This window comes from Anolis carolinensis, chromosome 3, assembly GCF_035594765.1.
Source record: "Anolis carolinensis isolate JA03-04 chromosome 3, rAnoCar3.1.pri, whole genome shotgun sequence".
Classification (NCBI taxonomy): domain Eukaryota; kingdom Metazoa; phylum Chordata; class Lepidosauria; order Squamata; family Dactyloidae; genus Anolis; species Anolis carolinensis.
Genome location: NC_085843.1, coordinates 223,408,032 through 223,414,031, shown reverse-complemented (window position 1 = coordinate 223,414,031; position 6,000 = coordinate 223,408,032). Strand labels below are relative to the sequence as shown.

The following is a 6,000-nucleotide window of genomic DNA, read 5'->3' as shown; positions in this document are numbered from 1 at the left end:
TCCATCCCCAGCTTTTTTTCTTCATGCAAATCTGATAGAATCGCTTTCCATGGGATGCAAAACTGTAGTTCTGCATCTAAACCCATTGGACCCTTGAGACAGGGATGCTGCTTTAAACCATTGCTTTCCTTGGGATCCAGTTGTTTTTCATCAAAACCCATTGGACCTTAAAACAGGGATGCTGTCAGACCACTTCTTTCCATAGGAAGGAGTAATCATGCATTTCTATGAACTGGGATTACAGTTTTTTGCAAAGTACAGTATTATAATTGGAACAAACCAGCAAAGGAAAACCGCCTGCTCTCTGTTCTACAATGCTTCTATTACACTATATCTATCATTAATACTTTTTAAAAAATAAATTTGCGAAGTGAAGGGGTTATTATGTACATTTATAAACAGGGATGACAGCTCGCTGCTAAGGACAGATCACTGCTAAAGACTGCCCATCGGAATGCCTGTTTTCACCATGGTAAGCTCTGAAACAAAACAGAGACTGTGATTGACGCCACCACATTTTGTTTTGAGACAAAATAATGAGTCCTAACACTATTTTGGCCATGTTCACGATATCTCTCCACGATTACCAATCTGCCCAATTTCACGATTGCTCTGTAGTTTTGTGACCACCGGGGGGGGGGGGGGGGGGAGGGGAACGACCAGAAGTCTCTGATAGTAGCCATACTCCCAGTAAATGTATGGTGGCTGCCCGTAAAATGGGGGGAGGGGCGGACTGTAAGTGTGATTAAGTGATGAAAGCCTGCCTGAAAAGAAATATTTTTTATCATCGGCTAGAGGAGAGCAGGGAGTGGGACATTCTGACTTCTGTCTCCTCCAGCACAATAATAAATAATAATAATACTTTATTTTTCTATCCCGCCACCATCTCCCCGAAGGGACTCAGGGCATCTAACATGGGACCAAGCCTAAAACAGAACAAAACAAGTTAAAACAAGTATCAATAACTAAAAACAATGTCAACACAGCAATCAAATAAAATAAACAATTAAATAATTCAATTGCAATTAAAACACAAAATACAATATGCAACCATCATTACTATATGAAATTGAGGTAGTAAAACAAGCATCACCACTGATGGATAAAATGGGGGCAGTTGTATAAAAGTGCATAATTTCAAGACCATTTAAATAAAGTGCATGGACATGAGTCAGAGGATTTCCTGAGAAGATTTGGGATAGAATGGATAGGGAGGAAAATAAAGTGTGAGGAAGCAGCAGATGTTGACCATAGGGTTGCACTGGAGGACCTCTCATATAAGAAAAATAGCAACTCCAGTAAATGTAGAGGACTGATTCAAGTTGCATTCACCATGTGTTAGAGTCAGCTGTCATGGAGGTCTGAATTATTATATCCAAAGCAAATTAGTGGTCTGGAGGCAAATAGAGGAACAAGAGAGAAACATTTTAAGGAGGCGAAGCTGTGTTCCAGTTTCCTGATGTCAAAATGATTAAGTTAGGTAAATCAGGAGGCTACAGCTGCATTTACTGAATATACACAGAAACCTATTTGATCAATCCTTTACACCTGGATTAAATGAGTGCAACATTTCAGCTGACTTAGCATGATACAATTGGCAATCTCTGCACCTTTTCAAACTGTTACTTACAAACACCATCAAATTCTCCTCTCCTGGCTTCAGCACATTCTAACAACTCCATTCCTCCATAGCTCCCTGTTTTCTGCTTCCTACAGGCGGGAGGGCTGATAAACCAGCCCAGGCTCCCGTTCAACAAATTAAGGTCAGTGGAAGTGATATTGCTTTCTCATTTACTATTGCTTTTCCCTTCCTCATTGGCCTGGACATCGCTGTAATTTACAAGAACAATTTGCCAGAGCACTCTGCTTGGTCACCCAGAATTATGAGGCTTAAAGCTACAACTTGCTGATCTGATTTGACAATTCTTTCTCTACATGTGTTGGGCAACAAGAAGTAAACGATAAGATTGATAGTTCCCATTCTCCTGCATGCAAATATACTTTCTTTGGTACAGCAGATGAAAGGTGGTAGGAATGAGATCAATAGCATAAGAAATAGTATGTCACTTTACCAGTTAAATGCTCATTACTCCCTTTTCAGTTGCTTATTTATCAAAATCCACACCCACCATCTTGAACTATATTACTATATGTGGAGTATAGGTTGTCCTTGAAATTACTTCAACATTGAGATGAGAAATTGTGTTTACCTCCACAGGACTGTGTGTGTGCCTTCAAGTCACTTGTTAACTTACAGACCCATTATTTTTTTCCTCTGGTTTTCTTAGGCAGGTATTACTCAGGGGTAGTTTTGTCAGTTCTACAACTCCAATTATTGTCTGCATTAGTGCAGTATTTAGAGCATCAGCAAGTGCTTTGTCTTCTGCTTCTATTTCTGTGTATTGTCTTTATTGCATTTTATCTAACATTGGTATTCTGTTGTTTTAGAAAATATATCCAGAAGTAGCTGGCCTGGCCATGCAGCAAAATCCCAAAAACACAGGCTTCTTTGTGGGTGTTAAAAGTCATTACTGCAGTGGTTCTCAACCTGGTGTTTCCAGATATTTTTGGCCTACAACTCGCAGAAATCCTAGCCAGTTTACCAGTTGTTAGGATTTCTGGGAGTTAATGCAAAACATCTGACGACCCCAGGTTGAGAACCACTGCTCTAGTGGGTTGCAGAGATGTCTTTCTTGAGATTCACAGATTTACTGGTTAGGGATTATGTAAACTGGTGTTCCATAATATCTAAAGAGTATCTTTCCAACCCTGCTTTAAATGAAAAGCTGTCAGCTGAGATAACTGGCCTGCTTAGTTTGGCATTTTCTACTCAACTGGAAACAGCTCTCCAGGGTTTCTGATAGCAGTTTCAGCCATGAGTTCAGACCTACCAAGAAATACCAGTGTTTACACACAGATTGCTGAGACCTTCCCTGAATTAATTCTAAACACGACACAGCTAAGGCAGTGCAATTCACATCATGTGTACAGCCTCTTTATTGCTCCTAATGGGATGTTCCTGCATTCCATTACAAGCATATTTGGTGTTCCTTCCAGCAGACCCATTTTCAGACTAGACACAAAATTGGCTCATTTCTGGTGTGATCTCAGTTCAGTCCAGATGAAATATAAAATGAGAGGTTTCCTGAGATCGAGTATGTCCTAGGGAGATCCTCTGGGATAATAAGACCTCACCACACATTCTGCAAAGTTACAAGCACAGTGGCATCTATTGACTGCAGAGTTTTACCATTGATAGTTATTTCAGAATTACTGTGACAGAGTCTGTTTGTCTGGGGCATATAATTCAAGATATAACATTTCTTCTGTTCATCCCTAGTGGAGCATCAGCTCTGTTATTTCATCTTACTTCTATATAGCTCTCTCAAAATAAAACATAGGAGCAGCCCCTTCTAACAGATTTTATGTGGTTACTTAAAAAAATACTGATAGTTTTGAGCCTTCCATAACTGAGCTTTGGGACATCATCCCATTGTTGCTCAGTTATGGACAGCTTCAGCATATTTTTTTTCAAACTTTGCTTTGTAATAGAGAATGATACTAGTGGTTAAGACTGATAACAAGGGATTAATATTCTGATCTTAGATACCACACTGACAAACCTGACTAGATGGTTATTCAGAAGCCACTTGCATGGTTCAGAGCTACTCCTTTTTTCAGGGAAGGAGTGGGACTATACACACACACACACACACACACACACACACATCAACTTCCAAATTTTCTGTTTATGTAAAACAGACATAAAAATGTACATGTTCATCTCCATGTGAAGGGAGCATTTTTATGTAGGGAATGTTTATTGAAATACTGATCTGATCTTCTTTAGTAATTGAATTTGCTATGTATTCATCTTCTTTCAAGGTCTAGTTAAAAAGCCAAGATTTGCAACATCTGATCATTCCCAGATATAGATTGCTTCCAGCCCATGTGCAAGGGTCACATTGAGACTATTCCTCCGATTTCTCTGAATTTCAGTCTACATTTCTGTTGATCACAAGTTTATTGTTAAGAGGTAGAAGATAAACACTTCTCTGTACCTACAGATTAAATAATCAATGGCTTGAAAATATTACATGTCCTCCCCCCCCCCAAAAAAAGTGCTTTGGTCATTGTATATGTGTGTATGTGTGTGTGTGTGTGTGTGTGTGTGTGTGTGTGTGTGTGTGTGTAGTGTATACCGGGGGCCTGCTGTACAAAACATAATGCTAGCCTACAAGCACTCATAAGTTGTTGTCTAAGGTTTCTAAATTGCAGGAGTTATGTAGGATGTGGTAAGGTGTCAACAGTATATTTCCTCTCACCTGAATGACAAACGTACTTCCATTTGGTGCTTCTTTGCCATTTTATAGCAGTATGGCCACTGCTTTTTCCCACCAATAACATTCTGTAATTTTCTGGCTCTTTTGCAGGGTTTTTTTAAAAAAAACATTGCATTTTGCTTCCCTAATGCTGGAACATGTATCTACTCTGGCTCTGGGTAAGGATCAATACACTGATCCTTCACAGCAATGCTATTCTCCCATGCCTTATATGAGTTGGGCAGCATAGTGTTATTTTTGTATTCAGTCTTGTTGCCAGAAAATGTGAGGCCATAGGGACATGCACCTGTTATTTAGAGAAATCCTTGAAAAACAAAACACACTTATTATATCTTTCACTTGTTTGGTTTCAGCCTGCTGTCCTTCATCTAATACAGTGCCCACATACACAGATAGCTTGCCTTCCTTGCAGTTGCCTGGATATTAGAATCTCCTTCCCTGCCGCTACTCCTCAAAGGCTCATCTGTCCCTATTGCTACCTCTCACCATGCAATTTAATTCAGCATGTCTTGCTTCCTTCTACTCACCAGGAACTTTCCGATCTCATGCATGATGCTGTTCAAGCAATTACCTTCTCCTTGTTTGCTCTTTGGCTATGTATCTACACTCCACCCTCAGTGCTGATACTAGTGTTGATCTGTTTTCGGCAGAATGACAATGAACTTGATCTCAACTGACCTGATATGAATGACAGGGCATTCTAGCCAGTCCCCATTTAATATACCAAACAGTGTGTGTGTGAAGTGTAGTGTAGTGTTGTTTTAACAAAGGGCATGCGGTTTCAACTATGGGGACCATACCTGGTCATTCCTATATACAGAGATTTACTTGCTGGGATTTATCTCATAATAACAATATAACAATTGCAAGAAGATGACATAACACCTGGAGACCAGGTTTCATGAGTGGTGAATCATCCTGGGCCCCATTTGAGGTGATGGATGCTACCATTACCTGAGGATCTCGGTTAATTCAAATTGCTGTGTTCGGCTATGTTCTTTCCATCTCTGTCATTCATTATAACCCCTCTCTGGAGCCATGTTGCCAAGGCTACAAGTTTTGTATACAAGCACCCAACTGTTCCTCTTCTACCACATATTGTATAATCCTTCTGGTGCAGTAGCCCTGCTTCTTTGGCATTGCACACAGTCAATTATCTTTGCCCACCCATTGCCCAAGCACTCAGTAATCCCATAAGACAAATATCCCCCCTTCTATACTCGGTAATCCATCTGTATTGCATGTTTTGTGTCCCCCTCCATTGCATGCTGAGATCTTCCTCATCTAGTTTCCTCATATTCATTGCTTCCTCCCACCACATTGAGCCTAACCATGTTTTTTTTGCCCTTTTATTGCACCTGGTCAATTTATTATATCTTTTTCATTCTGAGTTGAGGTCTTTGCTGTGAGGGCGAGAACTTTTCCAAGTCACAGTATCCACCTAATGTTCTTTCAGTATGATGACTACTTTCTTGACACCTTGCTGTGAATCTATTTTGACAATAATTTCTCAGAAATAGGGAACTGAAACACAACCCAGTAGGAACACTGATTGAAGCTCAGTTTTAAGTTACTTATTCAGACATCTCCAGTGTCCATTTCTTTAAAGTCTCTTGCCTTATGCTGGCATACAAGAACGAACAGAGACTTTTACTGC

At 40.0% G+C, this 6,000-nt stretch overlaps 1 long non-coding RNA gene across 1 annotated transcript in view; it reads left to right on the top strand.

Moving 5' to 3' along the window:
* Nucleotides 1-729: 729 nt before the first annotated feature.
* LOC134297765 (uncharacterized) overlaps nucleotides 730-6,000 on the top strand; it is a 39,893-nt gene continuing 34,622 nt past the window's right edge. Inside the window, exon 1 of the long non-coding RNA XR_010004636.1 lies at nucleotides 730-1,763. This is a non-coding gene — a long non-coding RNA (uncharacterized LOC134297765). The remainder of the gene's footprint in view (nucleotides 1,764-6,000) is intronic.